The 17,711-nt window shown below is 23.1% G+C and overlaps 1 long non-coding RNA gene across 1 annotated transcript; it reads right to left on the bottom strand.

Moving 5' to 3' along the window:
* Window positions 1-13,072: 13,072 nt before the first annotated feature.
* Window positions 13,073-14,275, bottom strand: LOC135122269 (uncharacterized). Its single transcript, XR_010279312.1, has 4 exons — window positions 14,210-14,275; window positions 14,048-14,091; window positions 13,745-13,971; window positions 13,073-13,144 (listed from the first exon to the last, which is right to left on the bottom strand). It is a non-coding gene; the product is annotated as an uncharacterized LOC135122269 (long non-coding RNA).
* Between the last annotated feature and the right edge of the window lie 3,436 nt (window positions 14,276-17,711).

Here is a 17,711-nt window from a genome sequence, read left to right as displayed (position 1 = left end):
TATTTCTTTAAAGATAAGTATAAATTTTATATAAATTAATATATTAATAAGTAAAAATTATTTTTATAATAAAAGTTTTTATATAGTAAACGTAAAAAAGCACGTGCCACTATCGCACGCTTCTGCAAGCAAAAAACGTTCACAACGGATATGAAGGAGGCGCAAATTAAAAGGTTCGAGTAGGTCACAAGCAACTCTAAAGCATTATCATTTGTTATTATTATTATTTAATACTTTTTTTATATATAATTAATACGTATTCACTATAAACTATCGTAATTATTTTATACTTTTTCATATTATTATTACTATACTTTATTATAATATATAACTATAACATAAATTGATTTTAATCAATTTTTATATTAATAAAAATTATTGTTATAATTATTTACTTTACGAGAAAAGTCTTTCCACTTCCTGAAGCGCCTTCCAATAAAATACCCCCGATATTAAATATATTTCCTAATAAAGCAGAAGCTATAATAATATTAATAATAATAAATAGGAATAGTTTTATTATTTAACAATTCTTACCAAGAAATAATAAAAAAGTTTCAAAATCTAAAAAAATTATTTTAATATTGAGAAATAATAATTCAAAAAGTTAACGAAGTTTCCATTATCAAAGCGTAAAAAAAATTAGAAAATAAAATAATAGTAAATTAAGATATGAAAACTTTTTTGTTAAGTAAAAGTTACAATTAAAAATAGTGTCCAAAGTAATAATAAATTTATATCTATAAAAAAGTCTGTATATTTTTTTAATGAATATTAAATCTTTTCTATAAAGAAAGTTTGCAAAAATTTTTTAATGAATATTAACTTCATTTTACAAAAAAAGTTTGTATATTTTTTATGAAAATAAACACCATTACTATAAAAAAGTTTGTAAACTTTTATTACTAATATTTACTTTTTATTTTTAATGAAAAAATATTTAAATTTACTTTTTAAAAAAATTCTTATACACTTTTGTTTATTACAAAGTAACGATCATAACTTTATTATTTCACGAAACTTTTTAATAATAATATATAAATTTAAAATTTGTATAAATAAATAATATACTTATTAGATTCTTCAAATCAAGCAAAAGTTTGTGATCTCTGAAAAAATGAATTTTTTTACTGGAATCTTCACTAAAGAAAAAAGTATATTTCTTGTTAAAAGTAAAGGAGTAGAAGAGGATGTCGATAATATTTTAAGCGTAATGGTTTTTCCAAATTTATAATAATGGAGAGGAAGAAATGATCCAGTCGAAATCTAGAAGTTGAAATTTAATAATAAAAAATAAATTAAGTTTAATAAAATTTGTATTAAATAAATTTTTCAATAAAAATTCTTTCCTTAAACAAATTTTTTAGGGCTAGATTAAAAAATTTTACATAACTGAATCTTTTTTTAAAAGAAGATACAATTTATAGTGTAGATCTAGTAAGTTTTAAATTTAATTCTCATTCAAATGAAAGTTATTTAAATTTACTTTTATAATATTTTACGGTTTCAATTTCAAAGTTAATAATTTTTTTAATAAACTGCAAAAAAATTAATTTTATTAATAAATTTAGATTTTAAAAAAAAAGTTATAGAGTTGATGTAAATTTGATTTGTTTAATTTATAGGTTAATATTAAAATTTACTAGTAATTAATTTACTTTTTTTTTTAATTTTCTAAAATTAACTGTTTCTTTAAAAAACTTTTTTTTAATAAGTCATATAAATGAATAGATTTATATTTTTAAAAAAAACTATTAATAACAAATAATCGTAGATATATAATTTTACTTTGAATATAATAGTAATAATTTATAGATTTGCTTTTTAATAAAAATTAAATTTTATTTTTTTAATTTATAAAAAAAAGTTGTACAATTTAAAATAAATATATTAATAATTAGAATACTATTAATCGGGATCAATTAAATGCAAAGTTACAAATTTCTATATAAAAGTTTTATTGTACGGCGGTAAACTAGCAAAAACTCAATGTTTGTTATAAATTCAAAAAGGTAAAATGATTTAAATCAATTATACAAATAATTTAAATTAATTTTCTGGTAACTTTTAGAAAATTTTAAAAATATTCTAAACAATTCAAAAAATGTCACGATACTTTTTCGTTCTCTAATAAGTTGTTCTTTCTTTTTAGTTTTTAAATTCATAATTTATTATATTATAAAAACTAAAATCACGTAACACTTCTTAACTTTTACAAATTTTTAACAATACTTATTAAATTAAACCTTATAATTTTTAAAAAATTATAATTTTTCAAAAAACTTATAAATCTAAAATCGTGAATAAATTAGCTTTTTGTCAAAATTAAAATTTTAAATTTCATTTTTTTAAAAACATAAAGTAAATTAGATCAGATTTTATTAGTAAAAAAAGTTTAAATAATTCTTATTATAAATGAATAGAAGGATAACGCAAGCAAACATTACTAACGAAGTTAATCTTAAATAATAATAATACAGATAATATTTAAGTTTATGTATAAAATATTATTAAAATTTAAAAACTATGTAAAATAAAAATAATTTATATTATAAAAAATAAAAATAAAATTATAGGAATTTAATAAAAAGTTATAAACCAGTGCGGAATTTAAAACAAGAGAGTGATTCTTTATATCGTTAAGTTCATCTTCATGAATAGGGAAAAGTTTAAAATTTTCATCATCTGCTGAGGGCTCTTGTATTAAAGATACTTCAACTTTATTATTTTCTTTCTGAATTTCCAGATTTTCAAAATTACATAAATTCTCTATTTGATTTTGATCTAAAGGCTGCAAATCAATTCCCAAGCCGGCAGTCATTTTTTCTAACCAAGATGATAAGATAATCTCTTCCTTATCAAGATCCATCGGTTGGCAAGTAACATAAGTCTTTTTAAATTTATAAATTTATATTTAATAAAACAAAAAAAGCTACAATTATATAAAAAAGTATATTTTGTGTAAAAATAAAAATTTATTATTTATATACACCTTTAAAACTATACAAAGAAAATATAAAAATATAAGTATGACAGTTATCTTATATTATTTAACGTGTGGATTTTTATATGATTAATTTAAATTTATTGTGTAGAACAAATATAATAGTTCTGTTAAATTTAAGATATTTCTATGCTTTAATAATAATAATAATAATTTATTTTTTTTAAAAAAAAAAAATAAATTTATAAATAATGTTACTGAAATCAAATAATTTTCTTTAATGTATAAATAATTTGTAACCAAAAATTAAGTAATACCATAAAATGTACTTCGTTTTTATTTTTCTCATGAAAGCCACGCAATAAAGCATAAACAAGAAAACCGAGATTCCATTCTCTTAAAGTGCTAAGTGGGACACCCACACTCTTAAAGTCATAAGTTTTTAGTCAAACAAAAGGACTATGAATTTTCAAAAGTACAGTTGTAAAAAAATTAAACTTCCAAATTCTTAAAAGATTAAAAAGTTTTTAGTTACAAATTATATAATAATTACTTAGATATAAAAACTATTATAGCAATGGCACTCCCACAACATTAAAATTTAAGTTTTCAGTAAAACTTAATGAATTAATTTTTTAAGTTAATAAAAAAAAAACCATTATAGTAATAAAACTCACCATTCCTATATATTTTAAATTTTCTAGGCAAAAAACTATTATAGTCAGAACTCACAGTTCTTTAAGTTAAAAAGTTTTTGTCAAAGTATATGATTTTATATTTAAATATAAAATAAGAACTAGTTACTCTAACATCCTAAAAGTTATAAAGTTTTAGTCACATCAAAAAATTATAATTTTAAATAAAAATAAAAACTAATATAGAAAAGAAATTGCCACATTCTTAAAGTTTACGGTTTTTAGTCGAACATTGAAATCTATTTTTAAAATAAAAATAAAAACTAATACAGCAAGAGAACTTACACTTTTCAAAGTTTATAGTTTTAATTAAACAATATACTTTCTTTTTAAAGTTAAAAATGAAAAATATAGCAAGAGAACCCCAACTTATTATAAGTTAAAGTTTTTGGTCAAAATTTATATACTATTATATAATTAAAAATAAAAACTAATACAGCAAAGAACTCTCAATTCTTCAAAGTTTTAAAGTTGTAATGAAAAAACATAATAATTTAAATTTTAAATTAAAAATAACTCTAATATAGCAGTAACCAAATCAAACAAGTCGTTCATTGATATTATTTGAATAATGTATGCCTTTTGTAAAATTATACAAGCGAGTTTATAAGCGCAACCGAAAATAATTTTGTTTACGAACTTGAAGGCCTCATAAGTGAGCTCGCTCGGTCACTACCTTTGTATATAATTTTATTAAACCTACACTGAAGCGAGAATGTTTTACTTACATACGCAACGCAAACTGCTTGAGTAAAAGGTGATATTTTTATTTTTATTTTTTTTAAATAAATTAAGTTTTTTATTTAAGTTATGATGCTGTAATAGAAAGTTTGAACTATAAATTTTGCTTTGTTTGTATTTGCAAATTCAAGTGTTTCGTTTGAGTAATTTATTTAGAAATATTTTTTTTTGTTACTTTCAAAAATATTGTATGGCAGGGATCAGCGATTTAAAAGCACCACAAATTTTCTATTCTAATGTGACTTAATACCGCCAAAAAATTGTGCTTAAGAAAAAGACGGAAAAAAAAAGTAAGAACACTATAAAATATAAGCTAAAAGAAAAAAATCGGTCCAGGTGAAAATGTGGTATCTTTTAATAATTATAATAAGAACAGGACACCCATTATGACAACTTTCAAACATAAAATCCTCCAAAAAAAATTTATTAAAAGAGCATTATTAATTACCTTTACAAGCACTGACTTTAAACGGTAACCTTTTACATTTAGATTATTTGCTTAACTTCATCTTTTTAAAGATTATACAGGGATCTGAAGCAATGGAAAGCACCCGAGTTTAAGTGGAAAAGTTACGGAAGAGTAGAGCGCAGTGCAAGTTTCTGCTCTGCAGTTCTCTACTTCCTCGAGATTTCTCTCCTGCAACAGTTTGATTTTTAAATTCCCCTTATCTTTTCTTTAAAAAATGAAATTCTATTTATACCTACATATAAAATAAAATCTATGCAAAATTTTCCATAACTTAAAGATAATGAAGTCACTACTGTTTAAGTTCAATTTTAAATAAGTTCTCTATAGACTGACCTCTTTTATTTTAAGTTTTTGAATTGTTTCCCATACATAGGATAAGGCTGTTTATACCAAAGGTTATCGTTTTTAATTCCCTCTACACTGAGTATGACTCGTGCAATGTAGGTAACTTTTTCCATCGCGAAGGATATTTGCAAGCTTGCACATTGTTAGATAATAACTACCATAAAACAATACTTGCTATCATATAACTCATAGTGACGGTAAATTTTGTGTCCAGAGTCGGGCGCAATAAAAAAATTTATTTTTCTATTGAAGTTCAGTAATATCTTACACATCTCGTTTTACCTCTTCCTCTTGCTCGTTTTTCTTAATTTATTTTAGAGCCGTTTAGGTTATGTATTTTGAAATCATACACTTATTTAAGGAAGTATCTCGTGCATCTGAGTATGGTCAATAAGATGAAGGTTACCTGCCCGGCATCCACGTTTCGGGCGGCCAGGATAAACTGGCTATAATGGCACTTCCTCCAGTAAAAGGTCAAGTTGGACTGTGGACAGATGCTATCATTTTCCCTGCCTGATAATTTTATTGTGACTGTGGGCAAAACTTCTTGTTTCCTTCCTTAAGCGTCTCGCTATCCATTGCTAAGCACGTGAAACCATACAGTGGAAGTTGAGATCATATACTTAAACCGAGCTTCTTTTTGGCTAGTTAGAGCGAACCAATTAGGCTGGGTATAACAGACTTATACAGAGGCGAGAGGCGCCAGGCCCTGTCGGCAGCGATTATATAGCGCTAAAGCGAATGGGTTATCCGGTCTGCTCGTTAATTCGGGCCGTAATTTTTTTAAACTTTCTAACAAGATGAAAGGGTGGCGTGATTTTGGACAAGTACTTTCCCCTCAGTCTACTGTCGGCGGTAGGCATAGTGGCAGAACTCCTGTTGTTGCTGAAGTTTCAAATTAATTTTAGAGAATAAATTTTAACAAGTTAACGGCTCCTTCCTCTATCAGAGTAAATGACTCGGATTTTTAACTTTAAAAAAGACCACTATAGCAGTTCCCTGATCAATTAAAGGCCCTTAACCAAGCATGCATGACCTTTATGTTGCACTCGAGGCATACCATAAGGGCGTAAATTTAGTCTCCTAAAACCTACACCAGCAGGGATCTCGAGGGGATCGCCGCTTTCACCTGAGCTCCTCGTTCTTTACCTATATGCAGGCGACAGAGCAATCTTACGTGTCGTCAGAGCCGCCTGCTCTACTTTGCTAGTATCCTGCAGATATTTGCGGACAATGCCGGCGTTCTTAATAACTAAAAAATGCACTGCGAAGCTATACTTTAACAGCGTGGGTGGTTTCTAGGAGCTCCCAGAGAAAATATTCGGAGTCATTAACAGTAAGCTGGCTCTGCCGTCGCCACACATGTGGTTTACATGGTAGCGGAAGAAACAGATTCTCAATGCGCCTTTGTTGCAGTTTTTAAATTATGTGTGAAAGTATTGAAGTTTTCTTTTTTTTAAAAAAAAAAGTTTTCTAAATATGTTTATCACTAATATTTATCGCTATTAATAATATCTATATTACTAAAAAGTTCAGCTTTCACTTATATTTTTTAAATTTAGTATTTTTATTAAATAAAATATTGAAACGAGAAGCATACGAGTATGAAAATTTTTAATTCTTTTTAATAAAAATTTTCTAGATAAACATATTAAGTTATTTACTATTAAAGTTATTAATACAATTTAAAGGACAGTCTCCACTTATATTTACTATCACTAATTATTATTTTAACACAATAGAAAACTATTTTATTGAAAATAAAATAGTAGAAAATTTTTATTGTACACTTCTCAACAAACAAAACTTATCAAGAAAAGAATTTTATTAATAACAGCTAATTTTAAAAAATATTAAAATTTTCTTTAGTTAATTAATGATTTTTTTCTTTATTATCATCAGAGGAGCCGCTTTGATCACTTCGAACGTCGCGTATTTCGATTCCTTGAAAGTAATGATAATTATAAAAATAAATATAATAGTAATAACAATAAAAATTGAAATGTTGTACACGTAAATGCTAAACCAAAAAGTTTTCATATATAAAGATATATAATAATGTATAAATCTGTATAAACTAAAAATATAATGAAACATGAACTTATTAAGATATTTAAAAATTGATTTACAACAAAAATGTATATATTTGCTTTACTTCTGTAAACTATTCTATTATAATATTTATATGCAACAATAACAGAAAAAAAGTTTATTTACTTTTTATTAATAAAATTAATTAAAAAAAATTCAAAAGTAGTCAATATTATTTTAACGCTCACCATTAATCAGTTAACCCAATACAATAAATTTAAAGTCACCAATAAGCTTATATTAAAAATTAATATAAGCAATAATTGATCAAGAAAGACTTTAAAAAAATGAACCAATAAAAATTAATATAAAACTTAAAATAAGCTAATAATTTACATTAAGTAATGTTTTATAAACCATCTATAGACCAATAAAAATTAATAAAAACTTAAATGAGCTAATAAATATTTAGAAATATTTTATGTCATTTATAAACCAAAAAAATTAATATAAAACTTGAAATGAGCTTAAAATAAATATTTATAATGATTTTATAAACCACCTAAAGACCAATAAAATTCAGTATATGTTTAATAGGAGCATTTAATTGGAGCATGTTAGGTATGATATAAGCTATTAAACAACCAATAAAATATCAAAGTTACCAATTTTATACAAAGAATTCACAGGTCATGAAAAGAGCAATGAGAAACAATATAAATATATTGAGTATAATAATTATTGATAAGAATACAAAATTACAAATACGATAGTGAAATGCAACAAAAATATAAAAAATAAAAATGTCTCGAAGCCAAAAAGAACCAATAAAACTCGTCATAAATCTTGACATGAACAAAATATTATCTATAAACATGAAAAATTTATAATGGTTAAGAGTTAAATAAGTAAAATAGTATTAAAATAACAAATAATTATTAAAATAAAAATATAATGAAAGTTATAATAACTATAATAAATATTAATAAAAAGAACAAAAATAATAATAACTTTGAATACATAAAATAATTTTAAAAATGTATAATGCATATTATAATAATGATAATAAATGTAATGAAAAAAAGAAAATATAATAACAACAATAATTATTTAAATAAACATAATATTATAAAATAATAAAAAGGTTATTATAGAGAATAAATTTATTTATAATATAAAAATATAAAGATAAGTATTATAATTATAGTAATAATAAATATAAATAAAAAAAATTATACTAAATATATGTACTATTTACCTATTAATTTTTTAAACTTGTTCTATACATTAGTTTTACTTATTTATTAATATTAATATTAACTTTTCATTATAATATCAAATTATTTAACACTACTTTAATAGTTTATATTATTTGATAAATATTATTTATAGTTAATAAAAATCATATAGCACGTACGTGCTTTCAATAACTTATAGGCCATCTTCACAATAATGGTGAACCAAAAAACATTCAAGGCAAAAATGATCATCAAAAGAAAGCCGAAAATAAAAATGCAGGGTACGATGGGCAAGTCGCTTATAATATAGTCAAACAGAGAAATTCCGAGATATAATTGAATAGCGTCAAAAAAAACTAAAAAAATAATAATAGTAATAAATATTAATAAAATACATAAAGAAAGAAAGAAATATATAAAAAAGTTATTATATGTATGTATAATAATTATTAATTAATATAATATATAAAAAGAAAATTAGAAAAACTACATAAAAAAATAATAAAAAATATAAACGATGATAAGAAATATTAAAGAATATAAAGGCTCACCGCTTTTCAGTAGATGAAAAGGAAAAACAACTATCCTCGATATAAAAAAAACAACCGCAAAGATAATAAAGAAACAGTCCGCAAATTTCTATATAATAAAAAAAATATTGAGTAAAAAAATAAATATATAATAATATAAGTATTATGCTAGAAAAAATATATATAAAAATAAACAGTAAGTAAAAAAATAATAAATAAATAAACAAGTATATATAATAAACGCTAGTAATAAATAATGGAGTTCAAAAAAATATTATAAATAAATATGTATTAATAAGAAAAATATATACAAAATAAATATTAAGTAAAAAAATTTAAGTATATATTTAAATAAAAAAATAATAACAGCTACAATAATAAAATGTGATAATATATATATAAATAGTACGTAAAAAAAAATTATAGTAAATATATAAATAAAAATAATAACAGCTCTAAAAATAAAGTAATAAAATATATATTAATAGTATAATAATAAGAAAACATATACAAAATAATCATTAAGTAAAAAAATTAAAGTAAATTTATAAATAAAAAAATAATAAAGGCTATGATAATAAAAGTGAGTAGCAAAATATATATAATACATCTATAAAAAAAATATATGGTAAAAGACAATAAACTAAATAGAAAAAATAGAATATAAAAACATATAAAAAAAATGAGCTATTATAAATAAAATATATTATATTAATATTTATTAAAAAACATTAAAAAAACAAAATAGCAAAATTTATAATGAGAAAAGCAGAGAAAAATTAAAAAATAGTAGAATATATAAAACAAATATCATACTAAAAGTACAATTAATAGGTACGAAATAAAAGGCTTACCCGTAAAATAAATTGGTATATTAAAATAGTTATTAATTAGTTGCATTATATTAAAAAGTGGAAATAAATATTTTTGCCGAAAAATTGTAACAATTAAGGTAAAAAGTATAAATATAGAAAAAAATAGTCAATTTCTAGCACCATATAGTACAGGATAAAGTGACTGGGCATAAAAAATTAAATGGATATAATAAAAAATAAAAAAGTCAATGATTGGACCCAATATAATAGATGGTGAGGAGTAATGTAGTACGCGGCCAAATGGGTATCGATGGTATATAAATCGTAATCAATATTAAATTAATGTCCAATATAAAGTTAGCAAATAATTTTTTGCTACAAATTAATGTATCAAAACAAGATTATACCAAATTAACATAAAATACGATCATAATTTGTAATACAATATCCTTCAAAAAAAAAATTAAAAAGAAAGTTAATGAGGTTAACAAATCAGCCAGTCCCTTTAGAATTCTTTAAGGATAATACAAAAAATAGCTCTAAGTGCAGCAGTTTAATAATATACAAGTGGTTTTTAAATAATATACCGAATACTTTGCATACACACAAGCCTTAGCCAAATCCAAAAATATGTCGCTCACGTCGTGAGTAACCATTATTAACGTGCCAATCTGTTATAAAAAGATTGAAAAAATTAAAAGAAAATATAATAACATAATAATAATAAATAATTATATAAAAGTTAAGAAGATTAAAAATCCATATAAAATATATATAGTAAAAGATTGTAATAAATATGAAACTTTTAAAAAAAAATTAAGTATAATAAAAGCTAGCAGTAACAAAAAAATAACAAAAATAAAAAGAAGTTTGAGAATTAACAAAATTAATTTAAATATAAAAAAATAAGTTTAGCAAAAGTAACAAAATTATAAATTTAATGAAAATATTATAAAAATAATAATAAAATTAATAAAAATTTATATAACATCCTTAGAACATTTATATTTTACTATAAAAAAATTATTAGAAAATATATAAAAAAGTAATTTATAAAAATAATATTAATAATACTATAAACAAATTTTAAAAAAAAATTCGCAAAAAATAATTATAACCGCTTAAAGTTAATAAAAATTATAAAATATTATCTATAATAGTAAAGTTTTTATTATAAATTATATATAAAAAATATATACAAAAATATATTTAAACAATATTTATTATTATTATAATAATATAAATTTATTATATAATTAAAAAGTTTACATATATATATATATAGCAATAATATTTATTATTATTATAATATAAAATTATTATATAATTATCAAGATAACATATAAATATATATATATTAATAATTTTAATGATTATTATTTAAATAAAATTAACTTATTATGGAACTATAATAATAATACAAAAAATATATTCCAATAAAAGATTATATTAATAAAATAATATGACTTAATATATAATTATAAAAATGAATATATACGTACTTTTCAGCAATATTTATTATTATTATCAATAAAATAATATAAACTTATTATATATCATTATAAAAAAAATATAAATATACAGCAATTTTTATTATCAATAAAAAAAAAATACAAACATATATATATAAATATTTTCCGAATATATTTATTACTTATTATAAGAAAAATTAAAAAAACTTCATATACTAAAAAACTTTAATTTGTGTTAAAAAAAATAATTATAAATTTTCTTATTAGAAGAAAAATTGTTTCATATATTAAAAAAAAAGTAATGTATTATATAATTATAAAAACTATTAAAAAAAATTCATGTAATAAAAACTTTGTAAAATTATATTATTCATAAAAAAGGGTAATATAAATTTTAAAATAAAAAAATTTACTTACATATTCTTAAAAAACACCTAATCAATGTATATTATTGATAAAAACTAAACGTTTAAAAAATTCATAAACTAAACACTTTAAATTATGATAAATAAAAAAATAATTAAAATTTTTTTTTTAAAAGATTATAATTCATATACTACTAAAAACTTTAAAATGCCTATTACGAAAAAAATTATAAAATTATATCAAAAAATATAATAACTATATAATACATAAAAAGCATTAAATCAACCACTAAAAAAGTTCAGTATTTAAAAAAAAAATTAATATTAAAAATTACAAATAAAAAAAATCTTAACTAAAAACTAAAAATAATAACAATAAAATAATTAATAATTTTTTAAAAAAAAAATTATTCACTGAAGAACTAAACCAATAATTTATAAAATTTATATATTAACAAAAAAAATTTTAACTATAAATCTTTTAAATTTTATATATTAATAAAAATATTGACAGTTATAATTTTTTTAATAAAATAAAATTATTTAACTTAATACACTAAAAAAACTTTAAAAACTAAATAACTTTATAAAATTTATAATTATATAAAAATTAAGTTTTTAATAAAAATAAAATAAATTTAATTTCATTCACTAAAAAAACTTTTAACTAAAAAATTTTTATATAAGTTACATATAATTATAAAATAAATTATAATAAATTTCTTTTAAAATATTAAAAAAAAAATTTCTTAAACTAAAAAAACATAACTAAAAAACTCGATGAAATGAATATATTAATAAAAAATTAACTTCTTATTTTTTAATAAATTAAAAATCATAAAAATTAATTTATTTATAAATAAATTAATACTTCTGAAGTTTTTTTAATGAAAGCAAATTATAAAAACGTTAATTTCATATATAAAAATTACCCTCCAAAAGTTAGTCACAAACGAAAAGAAGATCAGGAAACAAGTGGAAATGTGGTGAAGAACAGTTTCCATAAAATCCTTGCGTTTGTTATCAAACGGAAGCATAAGGAGGCAGCTCATATAATAACTAAACTGAAGAGTATAAAAAAATCGAGAACCTGTTTTCGAAAAAAAAGTTAAAAAATTTATTAAAAAAAATTTATAATTAAAAAATAATTCTATCTGAAAAAAAATTAAAAGAACCATCATCTACTTCATGTAAAGGTAAATTATCCCAACATTCTTTAATATCCCTTTAAAATATATATATATAATTAAAATTGTGAAAAACCATATTTTAAAATTAGTAAATTTTGTTGAAGATTTTTTTAAAAAATTAATTAAAAATTAAAATTTATGAAAATTTTTTTTTTCAAAAAATAAGTAGAGAAATACCAAAACCAGGGCTTACTAATAAGAACGCCGATGCCGTAAATAAAAGAGAATGTGTAAAAAAAAAATCGAAAAAGAGATTCCGAAAATTTATTAATTTTAGGAGTAAGTGCCGCTTTGTTTCTTTTTCTAAACCTTAAGAAAAGTAAATTCTATTAAATTTAAAAAATTATCATAATTATAAAACTTTTGTCGATTGTTTTTAATAGTATTACTATACTTTCTAAACTAAATATGAAATTAAAAAGTAAAGAAAATATAATTAATATAAAAAATTGAATTTAAGTCTTCTACTCAAAAACATTAGTTTTAAAAAGTGAAAGAAAAGATTCAAGATTTATAAAATAAATAAATCTAGAAAAACCCTGTAAGATTCTACAGGAACTTACTAAGTTTCAAAGAAAATTTTTTTAAAAAATGATTAATTTAAAAAAGGTAAATTTAATTAATTAATAACTGTATATATATTTAAATTAACGCTTACATAAATAAATTCGGCAAAATTATAAATCTTCAAAAACAAAAAAAATTACTTTTTCCCAAATTTTAAACGATAATTAATAAAAATCAATTAGTATAAGTATATATATAAAACAAAAAATTATAATAAGAAAAAAATATAAATATTATTATGTACAATAATTATTTATAAATAAATTTAATTCAAATTTTCTAGTAGGAAAAATTTACAACTAAAAACTTTTTTGTCTAATAATTATAAGTATGTAAAATAACCAAATTTTAAGTTCGTATTCAGTTTTTCCAGTGGACCGAGAAAGTTGACTAATTGTTAGGCCATCTATTTTTTTCCTTCGTCTTTTCCGAAAAACATCTTCAAGTATTTTATTTGGCTCATATCGTTGAGAAGGTTTCGGAATACCCAACCATAAACCAAGTTTATAAAAAACAAAACGTTCAAAAACAAAACGAAGGAATATTAGAAGTAAAATTCCAGGAATAACCTAAGAAATAATAAAAGTAAAAAAAAAAGCATAAAAACTTAATTACTATAATATTCACAGCACTAAAAAGAATTACAGAAACTGAGCGGTCACTAGATTCTAAATGCTTCCAAGTAATTCCTTTATTTTGAATAATATTTAGAACCGACTAATAAGATAATAAAACTTAAAAAATTAATTCATTTACAAAAGTATATTAAAGAGAAGTATCGAAAAAACATAAATATAAGGTATAAACTTGGAGGTAGTAGAAGCCATTCAGTAATTGTCCTGTTGTCTAAAAATATTGTTTTATCTTTAGCCGCCGCTCCGTGCATCAGACTTGTTAAACTTTAACAAAGAAAGAAGAAGAAGAGCGAAGCAGTCGGCCCAAAAATATGAATAGTTCATGCTTGTACGTGATGACTTTTTTAAAGCTTGCTTGAGCCTTTAAAGTAAACCAATGATAGTCATGTGAATTTTTTTTAACTCCAATAAACTTTGTTTTGTTAAAGTGTTCTTGAAGGTTTATCAAACTATAGCAAATATACTCCGAAATATTGACTCTAAAATCAGTTATTACCAAAAATTTATTTAATTTTTTTATTATTGAAAAGTTTCCTTACTAATCACTAAATAAAGGAAGCAAAAACAGTTAGGAACTGTGTAAACTATTTTATAATTTTTTCTAATTCGCTGTTTTTTTTTACAAGTGGTGAGTGGCACAAGCTGCTGATAGGTTGCTCTGCTTTTTGTTGAGTAACATTAACTTAAATACCTTCTAGAAACTTTAATGTACATGAAGTACTTTAAAGATATAAAAAAAGGAAAATTTACTATAAATTATAGTAATTACATGAAATGTATATATATCAATTAACTTTTACAATAAAATTTAATTTCAAGCCTATATAAGTGGCTACATTTTTGTCATATTTACGTTTACTTTTAAAAAATCTTTTTAGAACCTTTTTACCTGTTCTTTTAAATTTTTTTTTACTCTTAACAAGCTATTTTGGTTTGGACTTTAAGGATCTTTTATTTTTTGAGAGCAGAGATTCCAATTATACGAAGGCTGTTCGGCAGAAAGTGAACCTAAGGTACATTTATTATATTTCAATAAAATTCCATCTATGTCGATATAAATTCATATAGAACGTGCAATTGTTTCATCTCGCGAAAAAAATATTTTGAACTTTGTAAAATGGTCAGCTACAACCGACCCCATTTCGTTTTCATCGGAAAATATTCTACCACGTGACGCCTATTTAAATTTTAAACAATGTTATTAGCTCTAGTACGCGTGTAGAGTCTCGAACGTTACACTAAAGAGAAAGCTGTCAACTATATACCTTCTTACAGCATATAATTTAGTTGACAAAGAATTTAATTGACACATTCTAATTAATCAAGTGTGTCTAATTTATAAATTTTTTTGGATTATATGTATAAGAGTATACAATTAATAAGTTAGAAGGTTTCTCTTTTAGCTCCCTTTTTTTTTGCCAGTAGTTGTTCGCTGGGTGTTTTACTTTTGCTCGATTACTTCTACGACCTAGCAATTAAAAGAAGGACCGCATAGGTTTCGTTTAAAGAAAAACTTGTAGCCAGATTTAAGTTAAAACCTCATGAAATAGTTCAATAAAAGCAAGATAAAGTTTTTATTAAATTAGCTTGCGCCAACACCATAGACCGAAGCCTCGGGTTGACGTAGCCCTATAGTTATATGCACACACAATTCAACTTAGGAATCCGTTTCTAGAAGTTAACCTGCTCTTTCAAATATTCCATTTACAGCTTACTCTTTATAACTCATTCTAATTATCTTTTCTCACTAGGCTATTCTATATAATAAACTCTGTTATGCTCTCTATCTTTTTTAATTGGTGGTAAGGATCACTCCCTTACAAATAGTAACAATCACTGGGAGCCAGGTCTGGATTGTAGGATGGATGGTTAATTTCCTGGAAGCCCATATATCGCATAGGCACGCTTTGCAACTTGAGCCGTGTAAACCGGCGCGTTGTCTTGTGATAGGAGAATTCCTCACCTGTTACCCCTGCGTTTTTATTGGTCTGTCGCAATTAAATGATTAAGTCGGCGTAATATTACTCGTTCATTTTCTTCGCCTAGGGAGGTGACCCAGCCAAAGCATTCCTGCGCTATTCTAAAATATCGTTCTCTTAAGTTTAGTAACCATTCTTTGAACCTTGAACTTGCGCGGTGACTTTTCTCCCTTTTTTATCCATTATGGAACTCTTGTTCGGGTACTGGATTGTACATGTCATCACAGATTATAACGCGATGATAAATCGCACCCCAAAACATTCTTACATAACGAAGAAAATCACGTACGCGAACTTTCCACTCATCGTTCCCGAGTTAGTAAAGTGAACATTTTAGGCACTCATCGCGCGCTCACTTTGTTGAAGGAGTTGTCCAACAGTGTCCTTGCTGATCTTTAGTCCTCTGCTACCTGACGAAATGGAATTCGACTGTCTCGTCATGCAAAATGGTTTAGAGCGTTCATCGTCTTCACTCTCGTCCTATTTAAAACTGCGAAGTCTACCTTTTATCCGTTGCATGTGATGGAGGACATTGTAGATATGGCCAACAACCCGTTCGTTGATTTCTTTAAAACAATTACCTATAATTTACAAGGTACTTTATCACAGCACGATATTCAAATTTCCTATTTGACAAGGCTCCTCTGGGCATGTTATTTGTTGACGCTTACTAAATATTGTTACAATAATCATAACCAAATATGACACATCAGCAATTGGTATTATGTGTGTACGGTTCAAATTTTTTTTGTAATCCCTCCCTTTATACTCGAGGCTCGACTTTCCGCCAGACTGTCCTCTTAAATAGTAAGTAATAAAAAGCAATAGTTTATTAAAAATTACCACACATATAAACAATAATAATCCACACAAAAATAATAATTAAAAGATAAACCAAATAAAAAAAATATATAAACTAACGGCACCGATGGAAATCGAACACCGCGGCCTTGAGATTGCGCGACCATGCTCTAACCGCTAAACAAATGGTGACTTTTTTTTTAAAAAAACCGGGATTTATATTTATTATAGGAAATTAAGCCGATGCACCCTTACGAAAGGTTAAGAAAAGCATTCCATTTATGTATATTAGTTTAAATCAAATTTAAGATTCTTAGAATAAACATCTTTAAACATGTTTAATTTGCTTCGTTTAATAGATACGTCAGGGACAAAAACACCATATTTGTATATAATAATATGAGATTAACATAGCCTCTGCCAAACTGATTAATAACGCGATTATTCATTAGTTTAAGATATTTTTATTTAGTTTATCTTCTAATTATAATTTTTGTGTAGAGTATTATTGTTTAGATGCGTGTGTAATTTTAATACACTTACCTGGTATATGAAAAACGGGCATATTGTGACTTTTAAAAGAGGTTCTAAAAGATGAGCAGCCTAAAATCATGTCAAAGAGTAGGCCACATTTCAGATAAATTACGTTTTTATACACGAGCAGATTTTTTTTAGATGGAATATGCTGCGTCTACACATTAGATTATACAAGAAAAACTTGGAAGCGTTGACTTTTTCATAACATAACATGCGTATTCCAAGTTAATTGTTAGTTATTAGTAACCCCCAAGCACCTCACATGAGGAATATATGGAATAACAGTTTGAAGTAGGTAAGGCTTTACCAATTTTAAGTTTAGGGCTTTCTGTAATTAATATGGCTAAACTTACAGAA

Source organism: Zophobas morio, unplaced genomic scaffold (genome assembly GCF_036711695.1).
Source record: "Zophobas morio isolate AGI-343-1 ecotype UQ-CSIRO unplaced genomic scaffold, CSIRO_AGI_Zmor_V1 ptg001055l, whole genome shotgun sequence".
Taxonomy (NCBI): domain Eukaryota; kingdom Metazoa; phylum Arthropoda; class Insecta; order Coleoptera; family Tenebrionidae; genus Zophobas; species Zophobas morio.
This window is presented reverse-complemented; position numbering and strand designations above follow the sequence as displayed.